The 21,464-nt window shown below is 41.1% G+C and overlaps 1 protein-coding gene across 3 annotated transcripts in view; it reads right to left on the bottom strand.

The window, feature by feature from the left end:
- The window catches only part of LOC139757751 (uncharacterized), a 136,627-nt gene that overhangs the window by 103,439 nt on the left and 11,724 nt on the right, over positions 1–21,464 (bottom strand). The window contains exons 1-2 of one of the 3 annotated variants that reach the window (XM_071678508.1): positions 9,295–9,346; positions 6,423–6,739 (exon numbers count right to left, since the gene is read on the bottom strand). The exons of 1 other annotated variant lie outside the window; for it this stretch is intronic. The gene's annotated coding sequence lies outside the window, so the exon portion shown is untranslated. Of the gene's footprint in view, positions 1–6,422; positions 6,740–9,167; positions 9,347–21,464 lie in introns of those variants that run through there. One more of the 3 variants, XM_071678507.1, reaches the window with a different exon arrangement.

Here is a 21,464-nt window from a genome sequence, read left to right as displayed (position 1 = left end):
ATGAGAAATACTTAGAAAAGCAAATGGATTTGTATGTAGCATTTATGGATCTGGAGAAGGCATATGATAGAGTTGATAGAGATGCTCTGTGGAAGGTATTAAGAATATATGGTGTGGGAGGCAAGTTGTTAGAAGCAGTGAAAAGTTTTTATCGAGGATGTAAGGCATGTGTACGTGTAGGAAGAGAGGAAAGTGATTGGTTCTCAGTGAATGTAGGTTTGCGGCAGGGGTGTGTGATGTCTCCATGGTTGTTTAATTTGTTTATGGATGGAGTTGTTAGGGAGGTGAATGCAAGAGTTTTGGAAAGAGGGGCAACTATGAAGTCTGTTGGGGATGAGAGAGCTTGGGAAGTGAGTCAGTTGTTGTTCGCTGATGATACAGCGCTGGTGGCTGATTCATGTGAGAAACTGCAGAAGCTGGTGACTGAGTTTGGTAAAGTGTGTGAAAGAAGAAAGTTAAGAGTAAATGTGAATAAGAGCAAGGTTATTAGGTACAGTAGGGTTGAGGGTCAAGTCAATTGGGAGGTGAGTTTGAATGGAGAAAAACTGGAGGAAGTGAAGTGTTTTAGATATCTGGGAGTGGATCTGGCAGCGGATGGAACCATGGAAGCGGAAGTGGATCATAGGGTGGGGGAGGGGGCGAAAATTCTGGGAGCCTTGAAGAATGTGTGGAAGTCGAGAACATTATCTCGGAAAGCAAAAATGGGTATGTTTGAAGGAATAGTGGTTCCAAAAATGTATGGTTGCGAGGCGTGGGCTATGGATAGAGTTGTGCGCAGGAGGATGGATGTGCTGGAAATGAGATGTTTGAGACAATGTGTGGTGTGAGGTGGTTTGATCGAGTAAGTAACGTAAGGGTAAGAGAGATGTGTGGAAATAAAAAGAGCGTGGTTGAGAGAGCAGAAGAGGGTGTTTTGAAATGGTTCGGGCACATGGAGAGAATGAGTGAGGAAAGATTGACCAAGAGAATATATGTGTCGGAGGTGGAGGGAACGAGGAGAAGAGGGAGACCAAATTGGAGGTGGAAAGATGGAGTGAAAAAGATTTTGTGTGATCGGGGCCTGAACATGCAGGAGGGTGAAAGGAGGGCAAGGAATAGAGTGAATTGGAGCGATGTGGTATACCGGGGTTGACGTGCTGTCAGTGGATTGAATCAAGGCATGTGAAGCGTCTGGGGTAAACCATGGAAAGCTGTGTAGGTATGTATATTTGCGTGTGTGGACGTATGTATATACATGTGTATGGGGGTGGGTTGGGCCATTTCTTTCGTCTGTTTCCTTGCGCTACCTCGCAAATGCGGGAGACAGCGACAAAGAAAAAAAAAAAAAATATATATATATATATATATATATATATATATATATATATATATATATACAAGTCCACGAGGTAAATGAAACACGATGAGTTCCCAAGTGCACTTTTGTGTAATAATCACATCAGGGGAGACACAAGAGAGAAATGTAACAGTCACTTGATATATAACGAAGAGACGAAGCTAGGACGCTATTTGGTAAACATGCGATTGTCCAAGATAGACAACGAGCGTTCATAAACTTATCATTTTACAAATTTTATTAACAATAAAGTTATCTAATTTGTATAGACCATCACTAACATTAAAATTATAATTCTTTGTGTAACTAATAATAGAAGATTCAGTGATATTTCTCGTGGTAATAGAGTTAGAGTTAATAACTGAGATGGCATTACTCCAATCAATACAATGATCACTTGATCACGCGCAAAATTGTGATCCTTTCCAATATATATATATATATATATATATATATATATATATATATATATATATATATATATATATATATATATATATATGTGGAAGGTATGAAGAATATATGGTATGGGAGGCAAGATGCTAGAAGCAGTGAAAAGTTTTTATCAAGGATGTAAGGCATGTGTTCGAGCAGGAAGAGAGGAAAGTGATTGGTTCTCACTGAATGTCAGTTTGCGGCAGGGGTGTGTGATGTCGCTATGGTTGTTTAATTTGTTTATGGATAGGGTTGTTAGGGAGGTGAATGCAAATGTTTTGGAGAGAGGGGCAAGTATGCAGTCTGTTGTGGATGAGAGGGCTTGGGAAGTGAGTCAGTTGTTGTTCGCTGATGATACAGCGCTGGTGGCTGATTCATGTGAGAAACTGCAGAAGCTGGTGACTGAGTTTGGTAAAGTGTGTGAAAGAAGAAAGCTGAGAATAATCGTGAATAAGAGCAAGGTTATTAGGTACAGTAGGATTGAGGGACAAGTCAATTGGGTGGTAAGTTTGAATGGAGAAAAACTAGAGGAAGTGAAGTGTTTCAGATATCTGGGAGTGGATTTGGCAGCGGATGGAACCATGGAAGTCACAGGGTGGGGGAGGGGGCGAAAGTTCTGGGAGCGTTGAAAAATGTGTGGAAGGCGAGAATATTATCTAGGAAAGCAAAAATAAGTATGTTTGAAGGAATCGTGGTTCCAACAATGTAATACGGTTGCGAGGCGTGGGCTACACACACACACACACACACACACACACACACACATATATATATATATATATATATATATATATATATATATATATATATATATATATATATATATATATATATATATCCCTGGGGATAGGGGAGAAAGAATACTTCCCACGTATTCCCTGCGTGTCGTAGAAGGCGACTAAAAGGGAAGGGAGCGGGGGGCTGGAAATCCCCCCCTCTCATTTTTTCTTAATTTTCCAAAAGAAGGAACAGAGAAGGGGGCCAGGTGAAGATATTCCCTCAAAGGCCCAGCCCTCTGTTCTTAACGCTACCTCGCTAATGCGGGAAATGGCGAATAGTATGAAAAAAAAAATATGTGTGTGTGTGTGTGTGTGTGTGTGTGTGTGTGTGTGTCCATTACACATATACACTTTTTACACAAAAAATATTTCTGTTGAGTTAGTCTTCATTGTGTGTAAATTCACCTTTTCACATTGGTGTGGAATTGGACTACTGCCAATACACCAATAAACAAGACTTATGTTGTTGTTGTTGTTGTTGCAAATATGGTTTTATAGGCATTTAATATTTACTGGTTTGTAACACAGGCGGTCCAGATTGTTATTTCATCAAGACGACGACACGTTAAATTTCATATCATAGTGCTCTCATGCTTCATGCTTTCATTCTTCACGCTTTCATGCTTTCATGTTTTCATGCTCTCATGCTTTCATTCTTCATGCTTTCATGCTTCATGCTTTCATGATTCATGCGATTATTACCTTTTTCTTATTAATACTGATTTGATGCTGAACGTTTTCTATCCGTTAAAAACATAAATTGACGAGGATTTCAGGCAAGTTTAACATGTTTTCCCACCTGCTCTCACTAAAGATAACCTAATAATCGCCCGTTCTCATATCTCTGACAACCAACCATCTGCAGTCGACCGGGCGTGGCCGACCGCGAATTTTTTCCGAGTGGGCTGATGAACCAGCACGTCAGTTATACAAGAAACGTCTTAGTTCACATTAAACTCGTAGCTACAACCCATTTCAATTCCGGTAACCGCGCACTGGGTTCAAACAGATATTAAATGATGCTTCAACAACTTTAATTCTACTCTAGTAATATCAATAAAATGATAATCGGAACAGTCTGTCACTGTCTATTTAATGGTATGTAATGCTATAGACGAAGCTTAAAGCGCCCATTAGTAAACTTCCTACATAACATTACTTCATGCCTGAGCGTTGTACTTGCTTAGTTGCACTTAGCTAGGACCACATCCTGCCTGCATACTCCTACAATATCAACACTTTCTTCTTAGGCAGTAAAATTGAGGAGAGTCGAATGGTTGATATTTCTCCTGATCAAGGAAAACTATTTATTATTTTCACACAACAAAGCTGCTGACTGCGGCATACCAGCATCTATGCAATTTACTTTACATTCAACAGTTTTATAGACACGTCCAGCAACTTCAGTACTCGCCCACTGGCAATTCGCTTGTCACTATTACATTAACACATGACTATTCTTATTCTAAGTAATATAACCTGGATACGTACGCAGAAATGTGTACAAATTTAGTCGGAAATTAATGTTTATCTCCGCCACTGTATTTTTCCATGGAACGACTAAACTCATATTGATAAACCTCTTACATCTGAATGTGAATGAGACCAGTGCTGCGATATTTTGAGCATTTTCTCCTTTACCTTACGATATCAAATACCGACAGCAGGGAGGAAGAAGATCAGGAAAGATTAACGAGAAAACAGGTGAAAGATTTGTAATGAAAAGCTATGAAAACCTCACCAAACTTCAACTCATACCCAATACCTTACAAAGTAAGTATCATTCGTTATGTTACATTGACATCATAAATTCATTGTAAAATCATAGGGAAAAAACATGAGAGAAATCATAATACTGATCGACATATCTCACTTCGTTAAATTACAAATAATTTCGCCTTTCAAGATTAGGTTCTACGAAGACGCCACATAAGTGCGGTAGAGGAGCTATTGTTTTGTAAGGTAAATATTCATTCTAAAATATTTCATATGTAAACAGAAAGAATCACGACGTAGTAACAGAAAACGAATAAAATATCTAAGTTTCAATTCCTACTAACACCACTTGTACCCTGAATAAACCAGTACCTCACGAAAATACAAATTAAGACCACCAAACACTTTGTTTGCTTATTATGAAATACGTGCCAAATAAAAGATAAGGATCCCTCTCTGATATGTAGAGACTGGCAAAAATTAAACATCTGATTGAACAACACGCAGATAAAAAATGGATACGACACTAATAATACCAAGATGAATCATATCGATAAAAAATACGTAGAATACATCGGTGTATCAAGTATGCATTCATTATGAAATCAAATAGTGTAATAATCAGTTGTAATCGTCCTACATACAATTACGAATTGTTTTTATTTTTTCGGGTTAATGACGTCATTCTGGTGCCAATAGAGACAAACCCAAAATGTAAATCATGATGATAATGTCAAAACCATTCATCATCTTGATCAATAGGCATAACTTTAAATTCATACCAAAAACATGGGAAAAAACTTCAAAACCAGTCCTGAGCATTTTAACTGCTACGTCATCAGGTATGCCATAAAAGAAAGATTCTGAGATCATATCATGGATCCATCCTATACATAGTAAAGATGTATGGGGCTCTTAAGTTATTTTGACCATCTCAAGGTGTGAGAGATTATTCCGTTGGTGCTTATGTGTTGGCCTTGATAGTGTCAATAACCCTGGCAACTGATAGGCCTAAAGCCCACCCAACCACAAGGGCCAGTCACACAGTGAGGATCCATCTGGTCCTACAATCATCTTAAACACCCGAAAAATTCTTCAAGTGGTTGTTGCAACTTGACAGCCTTAATTACTGAAGAAGTGAAGATATCTGGACTGGTGATTGTAACAACCCTGGGGAGGGGGGGGGGGTCTTAATGATCCCTGCACTTCAAAAGCTTACAGCCCTTGTAGCCAACAACCAGCCAGTCTATAACTTCCCAGATGTTAAGTCTGTGCAGACGACAAAGGTAAACATACTCGAGTTAAAACATTCTGCTCGAAGCTGAGATAACCCAAGTTTGTTGTCACCACAAGTTTACTGGTATGTAACGATTTCTACTAACTGACAACACCACACGTTACTGTTAACTACACACAAACAGACTCATATTTGTCCTTACTACCTGACGAATGGTATGGATCTATATATGATGACCTTCAATAAATCTAATATCAGACAAGACGTCGTGGAAAATCTAATAAAACCTAACTATCAGACTTATCAGAGGGGAAGGAGGCCCCCGGGGACCAGTGTACACCGCCTGACCACAAGACACATCAGCTGCTGTGCAGTTATCCAGGTGAGGACATTTCCATTTTTTGTACGTCACTTGTGAGCCGCATCTTGCATTAAATATTGTGACGTCACATCATGCATCACAATGGTCTGTGACGTCACACTACATCATAGAAAGGTTTCTCGCTTCCCAGCTGAACTCTCGTCACGGAACAAATCACAATTCTGACGAGGCGCTACAACCATGTACAGGAATCATCCCTCACGAGATAGTCTCTCCCTTACTCTCAACTTCAGGAAACATTGCATCTTCAGCATATCTTCTGAAACATCACTCACATGAGGCGGACTTACCATGATGATAACGCACACAGGTGTGGAACACATTTGAGGAATCCGTTCATCAACAACCTCAGTTGTTACTTTCAGTTAACACATTTTTCTCGCTCCCAAGCCACTTGACCATTCCAGTACTAAAGTGGGAGCTACAACAACAACAGATACAGATGATAAATTGTTGTGGGGACCCCATTATAGTTGCCTGTCTGGACCTATAGTCCAACATTAAACAAGTACACAACCAAGGCACATAATAACTCACCTTGGACTGAGGAACGATGAAGGAGAGTGGGCCATAAACGCGACGCGGCAGTGGAGACGAGGAAGACACCACTGTTCTATAGGAACATCCACCTTGACAGCTAATTCAGAACTGCATAGTCTTGCTTGCATAGATGTGCCTTAAGGCGTCGCTCTGTAGTACACTTAAACACACACAACACTGGAGGTGCACTACACTTACAGAGCACAAGTCACCTTCTGTTTTTAAAAAGTAACAAACTTGGGCCGTTTACTTAGGTCCCATTACAGAGTTGGTCGTGACAAAAGAGACCTCCAACGTCCCTTAACCTAACGACACTTGAAAATCAAATAAAAATAGTGGTGTTTCTGTAGTGGTTATTATAGTTTGACAGTGACTGCCAGAGGGTGGATGCAGGAGCCACGAAGGAATGTCACGTTTATCTTTTACATTGCAAGTGACGTCCTAATAACTAACGTGATGTCCTGATAACTAAAGTGATTTCCTGATAACTAAAAGAAAAAGTGCAGAACTGAAGATTACTAACTGGTACATGGCAGAGAGAGAGAGAGAGAGAGAGAGAGAGAGAGAGAGAGAGAGAGAGAGAGAGAGAGAGAGAGAGAGAGAGAGAGATAACATTAAAAACCAGAGTTAAGTGCGTCATCAGTGGGGTTCCAGACTGTACACATCCGCTGCTGACAAAGCAAAACCCATCCTCTGTCCACCACGAACTGAAGAGAGCAGGAACCCCAGCAGCTGACCACCACCACCACCGCAGTGCAGGATCCACACCACCTGCTCAACACCACCGTAAGGTCACACCAAGAGGGCGGTGCTAGATCAACCAGCCAGGAACCTGTTCTTATGAAGGTCGGAACATACTATCTGCTCCATGACTCAGACCCCAAACCACAAGAGAGAGAGAGAGAGAGAGAGAGAGAGAGAGAGAGAGAGAGAGAGAGAGAGAGAGAGAGAGAGAGAGAGAGAGAGACAACAGTCACAATGAGAACCTATTTGAAAGTCATCACATTATATGTCAACAATGTAAGCCTACTGGCTTCCATGCTCTTACATACAGCGTGTGTGTGACTCGTGTGTGTGAGCACGTGGTGGAGGTCCTTCAATCCCAGCTGATCAACACTATCATGAGAATGCATTTGTTTACATTATCGACTCTAAGGATCTACTTGTTTCGTACCTCGTATGTAAGGGAGTTTATATGTTAGTGTTGATCTTTGATCCTACTCTTGATATAAGAGTTTGTCAGCGTTGCAAGTCTGCGTTTCTGACAGTGTACCGGTATGTGTGCGCCGCGCGTATGACTGCGGCGTGTGTACTTCTAAGGTGCCCCACAATGCGTCATCATTTGAGCGGCGACACGTGTATTTTTCCTTTTTATCTTATCCTGGGTGTGGACGGGGTAGTGGGTGTGGATGGAGCTTGTGGGTGTAGGCAGTACTGGAAGGTGTGTGGGAGGGACCAGTAAATATGGGCGGTTCTGGAGAGTGTGTGTGACGAGTTTGTGGGTGCGGGCGGTGTTGGAGGGTGTGTGGGAAGAGCTAGAGGGTGTGGACAGGACTAGAGGGTGTTTGGGAGGAGCTAGTGGGTATGGGCGGGACTAGGGGGTGTGTGTTGAGGAGCTAGCGGGTGTGGGTGGGACTATGGCGTGTGTGAATGGGTGTGGATGGTGGGCGTGACTCTGTTACGTGCAATGTGGAGGGCTGATACTTCTGTAACTAGGACTGACGGGAGTGTGAGTGGGCGGGATGGGTGTGTGTTGGCTGGACGAGTAGGTGTGCACGTAATTGAACAGTGAGAGAGATACCCACTGTACATATATATATATATATATATATATATATATATATATATATATATATATATATATATATATATATATATATACACAAGTCTACTGATTAGTATCTACTACCCTGCCCTCGAGGAACATAACCCATATTTAATTACAGTGCCATGATGTTAAAATAGTGACTCTTCATATATAAAGGCAATAAGTTTTGACAATGATTTACTATAAAACGCACTGCTTTGTGGATATGGTTATCTAGGGTAGAAAATAAATATTCATATTATACAGAAAGCATAATGACAATATATCTGTGGCACATAAGGTCATATATCTCGTTAAATCATTATGAAAATAATAAGTAGCTTTGTCCATTATGAGAAAAACTTAACAAGTTCATGGACTCAATGCACAATATTCTACATGATTAAATTATGAGAAAGTCTACACAAAAGGTCACTTAATGCGTTCTTTTTTTAACATATCGTTTTTTCAGTTTACTGACTATTTCATGACCAAAGAAAAGAAAATGCAAACTGCAAAACACATGTTTACAAGCGCACATTTCACCCATTATGCTATTACCAATATTCGACAAATGTAAACAAATAATCTTATTTAGCTCGTTGTCCAAACGAGCTTCACATTTAACTCAATATTTGGAAAGGAAGATGGGTGGGAAATTCTACTTACTCTGTAAAACATCAAATACTTTTTCGTCGTAAACACAATACATCTTATTTACACAAAGGGAAGATATTTAATGAAGTATAAATGATTAATGTAACTGATTGGTCTGAGTGGAACACTGGATTAATATTCAGAAATAGTGTTGCTAAGGATATCGTAATATGAAAACGTGTGTACTTAACAAATCTGCTGTAGATTATAAGTTAAATGGTCATAACAAGTTTACACAGCACTTCCTTCTAGGCTTCACGGAACTATGCAATACATACTTTTCCTTTCATTATCTGTAAATGTCACTTTCGAGAGTCAATCCTATTCGTTTAAAAAAGTTATTGTCATATAAAGACTGTGGGCACTGAGACAACATAGTAGTCAACAAAATATACATCAGCACACAGCTTCGTATAGTTTCCCACTCAACCACAATCAAGCGTATTTAACTTCCAACGTCCCACAAACGACTGAAAGCTGAGCGCGACTCCCTGAGAGAAAAGAGCACAAGATAGTTGCCATAAACTCCCTGACTGACGCTATGAACATCACCACTATATTTCTGCTATTCTCTCGCTCATCTAGTTACTTCCTGTAAAGTAATTTTATCTTAATATACCAGATTAACAAGAGATAATTCAACTTAGTTTGATTAGTAACGAATAACTGAGAGCATAATAACACATACCAATTGAGAAGGTAGCGGGATAGGCACTGTTTCGCTGCGTCCAAATAACGCGCAGGTTTCTTTTTAACCACTGTTTATCGAATATTCATATATGGTCATTCTAATACTGTTGAATACTTCAGTATTTTGCAATTCATTCGTAAGTAATATCCTATTTGAGAATTCTTGATACTTGATATATATGAAGGCAGTTTTAGTGGCAGTAAACATGACTTTCGATTTTAGTTACTAATACGATCAGCTGTTCATCCGCCAGCTGATTTTGACGTAACGAGACTGCACTGAGTATTTCTTTTTCTGGTGATCAACAAAGGCAACATATCATTAAGGCCTAATGACCTTCCTCATAGGTCGATGGCCGTACATACCAACAACCAACATCTCATGCTTAGAGGTTAGATACAAACATCCGCGTAGTTAAAAGACTAACATATTGTAATCAAACTTATCTTGCACTTTACAAAAAACGAATACAGTACCAAATGATAACTTTTATTAACCTGTAGTGTGGTGTTCGATGTAGTCATTCATAAAAGTTCGTTGGCTTACTCATAAAGTTTGTGGGGGTCTCCATGCGTGTGTAAATGATTATGACTACCGATAACACACGACTGACAAAACATAATCCTTTCTTACTTTATTACATCATCGCTACACTTCTGCTGTGTGCATGGCTGTGTGCGTTGTCAGGTTACTATAAAGACTCGCCGTCCACAAAGGGGTGGAAACTGCACAGCCCCCCCCCCCCCCCACACACACACACACACGGACCCCACGAACTTTTATGAGCGACTGTACTTTTGTTTGGGTCACTGCTTGATGGAGAAAACTTCAAGCTAACATGAGCAGCTGCTTTAAAGTGAGAACAAAGGAATTCAATGGTCCATAATCTTGATCAGTTTACACTGTCAGTATTCTTCTTTGGTGAAGATAACAACTTAGAGGTAATGACTAGTAGCTTGATATTAATACATGATCGTTAAAAGCCTACGAGTTAAGTGAATGAAAGTCAAAGGAAATCATGCAATCCCACGGACACAGTCTAGCGATAAGCAAAGTGTATGATAACAGCTAAATCATGCAATTCCACAGACGCAGTCTAGCGATATGCAAAGTGTATGATAACAGCTAAATCGAAAAGACTGAAAATATGATTATATCTTACGATGACGTAATTCTCAGGAAAGATAGGAGATGATCATACTACAGAAATAAACATGTAATATACAATGTCTCGATTCTTGTGGTTTCAGAATATGTTATTTATAGTCAAGAGATACGAAGACTTAACTGACACTAGACGATAAGTCTTAAAGAGTATCATTCTTAGCTAATTATCTGGTTCGCTTTTAATGTATATCTGAAGACGCAATAATGAACAGCGAAGTGCAATACCAGACATCAAAGGTCAATGCCCTATGGTCTCATATTGAAATACGACTGACCATTTGGTCTCCAAGTCCAGACATCAAAGAAGGACTGTTCACAGCCAGAGCAACATTTGGTTCAATAATCGTTCACTTCCACTCTGCATGTTTGCCTCATGAACAGAAAAAAATCTGAAAAGAACATACAAAGCTCTGAAGCTCTCGACCAGACGGGAGATCAACAGTAATCTCTTCAACTAAGGAACATGAGTGGCAGACTTTAGAGGGCATTGGTTCCAGAGTGTTAGAAGAATAAGTCAGAGCACTGATGTAATAACCAATTTGTACTGTTCGGTGACACTAAGAGTCTTAAACTTCTGCATCCCATCGCTTTGTTTTCACATTTGCTAAATCCTCAAACAGTTTAATATATCCTCACGCAGTTTACCATATCCTCAAGCAGTCTACTATATGCTCATGCAGTTCACTATATCTTCAAGCAATTTACTATATCCTCACGCATTTTACTCGATCTATCCACTACTCACATACAATCAAACTACGTCTTTACATATTTTTTACAACTGACTGTTCTATGCCCACATCTCTCGAAAATCTGTTCCCGTTCACGCTGTCAGAGTGTGGTTCAAAAACTGAAAGGTTATGATCAGGTCACCCTTCACTCTTCTATGGTAGGTAATTCTAAGGCCTCCAGTTTTTTCCTGTAACTCAGCTTCCATAATCATAGTATCATCTTTCCTGCTGTTCTCCTCTAAATCTTCTCTATTAGGTCTTCGTGCTTCTTGAAGAGCGGTGGCCAACATATTTCTCAAATGTTGGAGGCATCAGTCACGGACTGAAGTCCACATCAAGGCCGGGTTGTCATCAGTATAGAAAGAGGTTAATGAAAGGCAAAAATAAGAGACAGGAGAGAGTACTTACGAATTCCGAAGGAAGTTACTGGGAGGGTGACATGAGAGAGGTGTAAGGGTGTTCGGCCTGTGATGTGAGGACTCTCATGGTGGCTTCTCCCTCCACCTAACACGACTCATGAAAACAAAATAAAAATCACTTTACCTTTTTTTTTTTTTTAGGTTGTGTTGAGAGAGAAGTGTGTCCTCGACCCTGTATACTGTATACTGGACAGATTTTTCCTACTTGGAGATGACGTAACAAGTCTCTCAAGAAATGTAACACAAGATTCACAGCCACTTTAAAAGGCGGTAAATATGAAGAAAAAGAAATTGAAACAATTGTACGCTTAAGTATTAAAACTTAATCGCTTTCCTTGAGGTAGATGAACAGATAGACAGAGTAGATAAATAGATCGAGATCGAGAGAGAGTAGCTACCTACCTAAACGGCAGCAAGTGACAGGACAAGCAATGTCAAGTTCGGGTAAAGTGTTACTATTAAAAACTTTGTTAACTTGGCTTCGTCCACCTTGGTTCATCTCCTTAACGGCACATGTTGTCCCTTTACATCATATTGTTTATTTTTTCTCTCTCTTAAACGTAAACCTCTCACCCTCTTGAACGTTCAGGCCCCGATACCCCAAAGCTTCCTGCAATGCATCATACCACATTATCCTCGGTCTAACCCCCCCCCCCCTCCACCATTTCTTGCCTCTTACACTCACAAAGAATCTTAATGAACTTTCCAAAGGCTGCATCCCCGCAGTGGACCTGACAAGCGGAGACAGAAGCCTCGTCCAAGACCTCTGAAAAAATACCACAGTTCGTTTGGTGCAATTAATATTCTCTTGTCCAGCACTACACCGTGAACGAGGAGACCAAGCGGAGGGTGAGTAATGGAGGTGCCTCGTGACCTGGTGGTTCTAGCTGACAAACCTGTAGAGCTGACGATAACAGGTTGTGGCTGACAGACCACTAGTGCTGACGATTACAAGTTGTGGCTGACAGATCCTGGTGCTGACGATCGTTACTTTGGTACACTTCGAACATATGTTTCTCTGTTTGTAAACAACACTTACGATGGTCTGCACACGTAAACAATGAATGATCATATGCTATGGAACTAAGAACAAATCTGATCAATAAGTACTTTATTGACATCTAACCACTGTGTATGACCTACCTAACCTAACCACTGTGTATGACCTAACCTAACCTAACCACTGTGTATGACCTACCTAACCTAACCACTGTGTATGACCTAACCTAACCTAACCACTGTGTATGACCTACCTAACCTAACCACTGTGTATGACCTAACCTAACCTAACCACTGTGTATGACCTACCTAACCTAACCACTGTGTATGACCTACCTAACCACTGTGTATGACCTAACCTAACCACTGTGTATGACCTAACCTAACCTAACCACTGTGTATGACCTACCTAACCTAACCACTGTGTATGACCTACCTAACCTAACCACTGTGTATGACCTAACCTAACCTAACCACTGTGTATGACCTAACCTAACCTAACCACTGAGTATGACCTACCTAACCTAACCACTGTGTATGACCTAACCTAACCTAACCACTGTGTATGACCTAACCTAACCTAACCACTGTGTATGACCTAACCTAACCTAACCACTGTGTATGACCTACCTAACCTAACCACTGTGTATGACCTAACCTAACCTAACCACTGTGTATGACCTACCTAACCTAACCACTGTGTATGACCTAACCTAACCTAACCACTGTGTATAACCTAACCTAACCTAACCACTGTGTATGACCTAACCTAACCTAACCACTGCGTATGACCTAACCTAACCTAACCACTGCGTATGACCTAACCTAACCTAACCACTGTGTATGACCTAACCTAACCTAACCTAACCACTGTGTATGACCTAACCTAACCTAACCACTGTGTATGACCTACCTAACCAAACCACTGTGTATGACCTAACCTAACCTAACCACTGTGTATGACCTACCTAACCTAACCACTGTGTATGACCTAACCTAACCTAACCACTGTGTATGACCTAACCTAACCACTGTGTATGACCTAACATAACCTAACCACTGTGTATGACCTAACCTAACCTAACCACTGTGTATGACCTACCTAACCTAACCACTGTGTATGACCTAACCTAACCTAACCACTGTGTATGACCTAACCTAACCACTGTGTATGACCTAACCTAACCTAACCACTGTGTATGACCTACCTAACATAACCGCTGTGTATGTCGAACTGATCGGGTTAACTACAGACCACAGAAACAGACGATAAGTCATAGATTATCTTTTTTTACTATGCTAGCCTTTGTTTGGTGTCACCCCTTGAGACAAATATTCTTTATAGCTGAGGCTGCATATCTGTTTACCTTATCTGTTTACATACGATTATTTCAATTCGCAGCAGCCGACACAGACCGTCCAAACACCTGCCCTAATACCAGCCATCTCCAAGTATTCTGCATTTTGCTGTTCCTTAATGACGAGTTTGGTCATTCTTTTTTTATGTCAGCTGAGACGGTACGGTCAACTGAATGCCCTAATGGAGGTCATATAATTAACGCTATATATATATATATATATATATATATATATATATATATATATATATATATATATATATATATATATATATATATTTTTTTTTATTTTTTTTTTTTTTCAAACTATTCGCTATTTCCCGCATTAGCGAGGTAGCGTTAAGAACAGAGGACTGGGCCTTTGAGGGAATATCCTCACCTGGCCCCCTTCTCTGTCCCTTCTTTTGGAAAAAGAAAAAAAAAAGAGAGAGGGGTATATATATATATATATATATATATATATATATATATATATATATATATATATATATATATATATATATATGCGGACAACCACGAGGTCAATGAAAGACGATAAGAAGTGCACTTTCGTGTGATTATTACACATCGTCGGGGGAGAGAGAGAGAGAGAGAGAGAGAGAGATCCCCTCGAGATGTGATAATCACACCAAAATGCACTTCTTAACCTTTTCATTTTTCTTTGTGGTTGTTAGCAAATACTAGATCACGTGCTTCACTTTGACCTACTGCATCATATATATATATATATATATATATATATATATATATATATATATATATATATATATATATCACATAATGCCCTCTAACAACAAGGATTCAAACCCGGGACCTCTTTCGTGGTAGTTGGGAACGTAACCGCTCGGCTATGATCGCCCCTAATAAAGAATTGACTAATCTAGTAATCAATTACCCTTAGCCTCACGTCCATGAGCAACGGGTCTAGACCGACCGGTCAAATTCCATCATCTCACAATACACCTAAGTTCAGGGCACAGGACGTGGCAGCACGAGCACTTCCCCAGGTGGGCACCCGCGCCCCTACCGCACGCCAAACAAACCTGTTTTGTTTACATGGGCCGCTCGTCTTGTTACCATTTCCATATATATATATATATATATATATATATATATATATATATATATATATATATATTAGTCTTGTAGTGTACAGTTCCCGCATCGCCCAAGAAACCGGGCACGTGCAGCAGGTTGTAAAGCGTTGTATATAGGAGCACTGAGAGGTGCGAGTGTTGTGTCTTCAGTCAGGAGCTTAATAGGTCGTATGTTGAACAGTGCTTGTGAGGATGGGGAGATAAGATGGCGTCTTGGATGTTTTTGCAAGTCGGCTGGTGATTTGCTGTGGGTTAGGTGCGAAGTCGTGTTTGTCGGTTCATTTCGGTGTAAAGTACAGGTTTTTGAAATGAGGTGGGGGCTGGTGGCTGGTTTGTTTCGTTATATGATTGCTGGCTGAATGGTCTGGTTGGTAAGCAGCTGGTGACTGTAGTGAGTGCTCTGTCTTTGTATGGTTTGCTGCTTTGATGTATTTGCTCTTGACAGATGATGACCGGGTAGGTGGAGCCTCGGTCAGGGTGGTGGAGTTATGTGAGCTTTTGCTCTATCATCTGCTACGATCACCAAGATCGTCTACGATAAATTTCCTCTAATGTTATTCCTAGTCCGTTCATAATGAGGGCATTTCTTCAGGTAATGTACTTCAAATGCTGAAAGTACAAAATCCATATAAATCAGTGGTCATGATACAATAGCTTATAATTTATACTTAATTGGCTATTGTGATGACAATAAAGAAAATGTTGGTAAAGACGTTGAAGTGTAGCGGTTCTCCTGAGATAGTCAGGATTTCTGCTGTCTCATAATACACTAATATTTTTGTTAACTTTATCAGTTGAAGCAATACAGCACATATATTTATAGTCATGTAATTATGTATTTTGTATACTGAGAAAATACATTTGCTCTTGGGGTAATGTACTAATCCCAGAAATAAACTGTACATAAAAAATAAATTTCAGAGAAGTGCGTCAAGGTCTTGATCCTTTGGTTGTGTAAACAATTGTGTCTAAATTCATCTGAGTCAGGATATTTGTACAGAGCCAGTGTTCCCACCACGCCTGCCAGGTGGAGTTGCTACCTCTTGTAATGTCTTGGAGATACGTCCCTTGACGACGTTCATACAATCACACGGTATAGTGGCCTTGCCTTTAGCATGACCATTAAGAATCAGGTAAAAAATCAAACATTAGTACTCTAAGGCCATCCCGTCGTGCTAATGGTTCGTTCAGTTGTGCTCAAAGGGTAAATATACCAGGCAGGCTTCACCTCCGTTACATATGCCCTTGTATCCCGGACACGCCTGTAAGCAGCACAACACATCCGCTTCTGGCTCGGCTCCTGCCAGGATTTAGCATACAAATGCTCCCAAAATACACTGCTCTTACATCAGATTAGCTGCAGGACTTATGTATGTGTGTGTGTGTGTGTGTGTGTGTGTGTGTGTTTTCTTATCATGTTTGCGTTTTCGTATATGCGTTTGAATATTTTGCCGTATGTGTACCTGTGCGATTATTGAGCACAACGGTAATGACCCATTGGCATGATGTCCTGGCTTTTAACCTGAGCCTTTAGTGTAAGGTCGAAGTTCACGCCATCATATCAAAGACGCTGTACCGTCATGTTCAAGAGGTTAGAATGTAAACTTCAAATCACTTTTTGTTCTTTATTTTCCCCAGAGTGAACCTAGGATACTGCACAGGAGGACTGATACATCCATCTGACCTCGCGCAAGCGGCGTGTACTTTGCATTGCACTTTATTGTGAAGTTGTTTGTAGAGGTCGTTGTTGCGACTACTGAACGACCGATTTCGCTGTTGCATAAATCGCTTAATGTGGTGAGTAATGCAGGGAGCGTCGAGCCGGTGTAGTGTTCCCTTCTGGCTGCAGGTGTCACCATACGTTCCCTTCTGGCTGCAGGTGTCACCATACGTTCCCTTCTGGCTGCAGGTGTCACGATACGTTCCCTTCTGGCTGCAGGTGTCACCATACGTTCCCTTCTGGCTGCAGGTGTCACCATACGTTCCCTTCTGGCTGCAGGTGTCACCATACGTTCCCTTCTGGCTGCAGGTGTCACGATACGTTCCCTTCTGGCTGCAGGTGTCACCATACGTTCCCTTCTGGCTGCAGGTGTCACGATACGTTCCCTTCTGGCTGCAGGTGTCACGATACGTTCCCTTCTGGCTGCAGGTGTCACCATACGTTCCCTTCTGGCTGCAGGTGTCACCATACGTTCCCTTCTGGCTGCAGGTGTCACCATACGTTCCCCAACATGATGTCAACATTATCTTAACTGATCACCTCAGTCCAGTAGTCATCGTTGACGTGACATCCACTGCCCGAAATGTCGTTTTGCAGAGTTAGTAAGTGACCGAGAGGTTTTGGGTGTGTGCTAACTTGTGTTGATAGATGGTGGGGGCGGGTGACCACAACACTGATGAGTACTTGTGCAAGACGGAGAAAAGCTCGGGTGGTGGGTCGGGTGAACCATGTCAGCAAGAACCAGGGCAAGAGTTGAACACACTGGGAATGGGTTGGGGATGTGTTTGAGTAATTTCACAGGGAGGGTGAACCTGAACGACCCCATGGAAATAGGAAATGGACTAAATGATGATAAAGATTTCTTAAATAATGATTTAGTTTTTATGAAGATGATAAGATGATCACATCCAAGGGTTCAGGAGACTAGCATATAATCTTCAATGGATAACCAGTCCATGGAATCACTGACCGGGGTCTACCAGGGACGTCCAAACTGATCAACATCCTGATCGTATTTTCATGGGTGAGAGTGTGGGATGGGCAAGGGACACTGCAAAGGTCAGAGACGTAGTCCAACCACTGGTGTTACTTCCGGGTCGGCCATGTAGCCAGCATGTCTTATATCTAATATAATATCTTTGTGGAGGCTGTAGCACAGAAGCTGCACACACATATGCCTACCAAATTCAAGGTATTAAGCTCATCCTAACGCTACGCAAGGTCGAGAGCTATAAAAACGCTCACTTTTTCAGCCTCTAAAAGAAAAAAAAAATGTAGTTTTTAACAACAGACTCCCGTGGTGTAGCGGTTAGCGTTCCTGAAGTGACGCATTCACGGACTACCCACGATCGAGCGCATAGGTTCGAATCCGGGCTGCAGCAGTCGGCCCACAGTCAACTTAGCTGTTCATCCACCCCTAGGGGTTGGTCGATAAAATGGGTGCCTGGCTCAAGCTATAATATATATACATATATATATATATATATATATATATATATATATATATATATATATATATATATATATATATATATATAACGTTAATGGGATGGCCTTGACCGGGGCCTAAGCTGCCCGTGTCGTCTCAGCTAACATAAGAAACAAACAGACAGACACAAGCGAACCATACATATTTCCATATACAGTAAAACAGAAATAAGTATGGTCAAACGCACAGACAAATCCTGTAAGTGTATACAAGCATATAATAAAACTAAAATATGGAAGACGCATTTAGACAGACGCAGGAACGTACCGTATACACATGCTGACACCAGCCAGCAGGACAACATTCTCTGGACATATCCCTTCACCTTCCAACTCCTTTCATCCTCCCAGCTGGTGTTCTGTAAGGTCGAAAGCGTCGCTCGGGCTACACATGATACCATTAAGTTAATCTGTGGTCACCATTCAGTCGTGGTCGGACCACTGGACGATATGAATGGCACCACCCACTTGGGGTAGAGGAGAGCCTCACCGTGCCCACACACCACACATCTACCACGTCGTTCTGTTTAACAAGTTTATTCGGATTTTTTTTCTACCTTTCCCGTCGATGCTTTCGTATGAGCGTTTAGTATGAGGTAAGGATGGTTGTAGCGCAGATGGAGCGAGTGCTTCAGAAGTGAGCCAGGGACATCCTGGACACATCGTCCCGTTCTCCTCACTCGTGTCACTTCTCATTGACAACTTTACTTTTTATCTGGTTAAGCAAACTGGCGGGAACTGGCGCGAGGGAGGCAGGACCGTACTGAAAAGCACCTCACCATAACCTCAGATTTTACTGAACAAGAACTCAGACTTGACTCACTCACCAAGAACTCAACCTTGACTCACCATCCATTCATCAGTTCCTCAGCCCTGGCTCACCACCTACTTACCAAGACGTCACCATGACACAGCACTGGACGGGAGGTTAGTGGAGTGGCCTCCAAAATAATGTTACTCCGAGACTGGGTTCCGTTTCTGGTGTACATGGAGCATCGTGCACAATGTTTCTGTGTGGAAATCTGTTTTGATTTTACAGAAACTTTTTATGTACTATTCAATATAAATACAACGTACCTATGATGAAAGTATACCGATCAGAACAGCTAACATGATCTTGGGTTACTAATGATCATATCCACACCAGAGGGATCTAACTCTCTTCCGGTAAACACTGGATTACTGGCTGAACCCTGAAAATCTACTGCAATAATGGTAGCGTTAAACATGATAAAGTCTCTGAACATCATTATAACTATGTTTTGATGTTTATATATATTACGAAAGAAAAAAATTATATCAAAAAAAGACGCAAAACTGAAACGAGCAATCAAGAGCGTGCGAGCCTTGCGAAACAATAAGGATTGTGCCGACCTTGTGGACTCCTGCAGATTCAGTGTTTGGTGATGCCGGTGTGAAGCCAGACAAGAGGCCTCCTCACTGTTCACCTTATTTAGCAAGGGGCAGTGTTAGCAGTTCTAGCTTTCCTCTTGGCCGCAACATTTTTAGATGTTCTTTACAGAACTACTCTTTGTTGTAAAGTCTATTTTGTACAGTCTTCCGGTTATACAGTCTCTTGGTTGTACAGTCTCTTGGTTGTACAGTCTCTTGGTTGTTCAATCTCTTGGTTGTACAGTCTCTTGGCTGTACAGTCTCTTGGTTGTACAGTCTCTTGGTTGTACAGTCTCCTGGTTGTTCAGTCTCTTGGTTGTACAGTCTCTTGGTTGTATAGTCTCTTGCTTGTACAATCTCTTGGTTGTGCGGTCTCTTGGTTGTATAGTCTCTTAGTTGTTCAGTCTCTTGGTTGTTCAGTCTCTTGGTTGTACAGCCTCTTGGTTGTACAGTCTCTTGGTTGTACAGTCTCTTGGTTGTATAGCCTCTTGGTTGTTCAGTCTCTTGGTTGTACAATCTTTTGGTTGTTCACTCTTAGTTGTTCAGTCTCTTGGTTGTTCAGTCTCTTGGTTGTTCAGTCTCTTGGTTGTACAGTCTTTTGGTCGTTCAGTCTCTTGGTTGTACAGTCTCTTGGTTGTACAATCTCTTGGTTGTTCAGTCTCTTAGTTGTTCAGTCTCTTGGTTGTACAGCCTCTTGGTTGTACACTCTCTTGGTTGTTCAGTCTCTTGATTGTTCAGTCTCTTGGTTGTTCAGTCTCTTGGTTGTACAGCCTCTTGGTTGTACAGTCTCTTGGTTGTACAGTCTCTTGGTTATATAGCCTCTTGGTTGTTCAGTCTCTTGGTTGCACAATCTTTTGGTTGTTCACTCTTAGTTGTTCAGCCTCTTGGTTGTACAGTCTCTTGGTTGTACAGTCTTTTGGTTATTCAGTCTCTTATTATTCAGTCTCTTGGTTGTTCAGTCTCTTGGTTGTGTAGTCTCTTGGTTGTACAGTCTCTTGGTTGTATAGTCTCTTGGTTGTACAGTCTCTTGGTTGTATAGTCTTTTGGTTGTACAGTCTCTTGGTTGTACAGTCTCTTGATTGTACAGTCTCATGGTTGTACAGTCTCTTGGTTGTACAGTCTCTTAGTTGTACAATCTCTTGGTTGTATAGCCTCTTGGTTGTACAGTCTCTTGGTTGCACAGTCTCTTGGTTGTATAGTCTCTTGGTTGTACAGTCTCTTGGTTGTACAGTCTCTTGGTTGTACAGTCTCTTGATTGTACAGTCTCTTGGTTGTACAGTCTCTTGGTTGTACAGTCTCTTGGTTGTACAATCTCTTGGTTGTATAGCCTCTTGGTTGTACAGTCTCTTGGTTGTATAGCCTCATGGTTTTACAGTCATTTGGTCTTAAAGTCTTTCCAGGTTGGGAGATTAACCCGCTCAATAAAAGGCAAGCTATATGCAGGAGCAGAGATATGAAAGAATCCTTTGAAGCGAGAAGTTCTCTTGACGAGACCGTTCTCTAATTGGTCAAC

The sequence above is a fragment of the Panulirus ornatus genome, chromosome 28 (genome assembly GCF_036320965.1).
Source record: "Panulirus ornatus isolate Po-2019 chromosome 28, ASM3632096v1, whole genome shotgun sequence".
Classification (NCBI taxonomy): domain Eukaryota; kingdom Metazoa; phylum Arthropoda; class Malacostraca; order Decapoda; family Palinuridae; genus Panulirus; species Panulirus ornatus.
The sequence above is the reverse complement of the archived record's forward strand: the minus strand, read 5'-3'. Positions and strand labels throughout refer to the sequence as shown.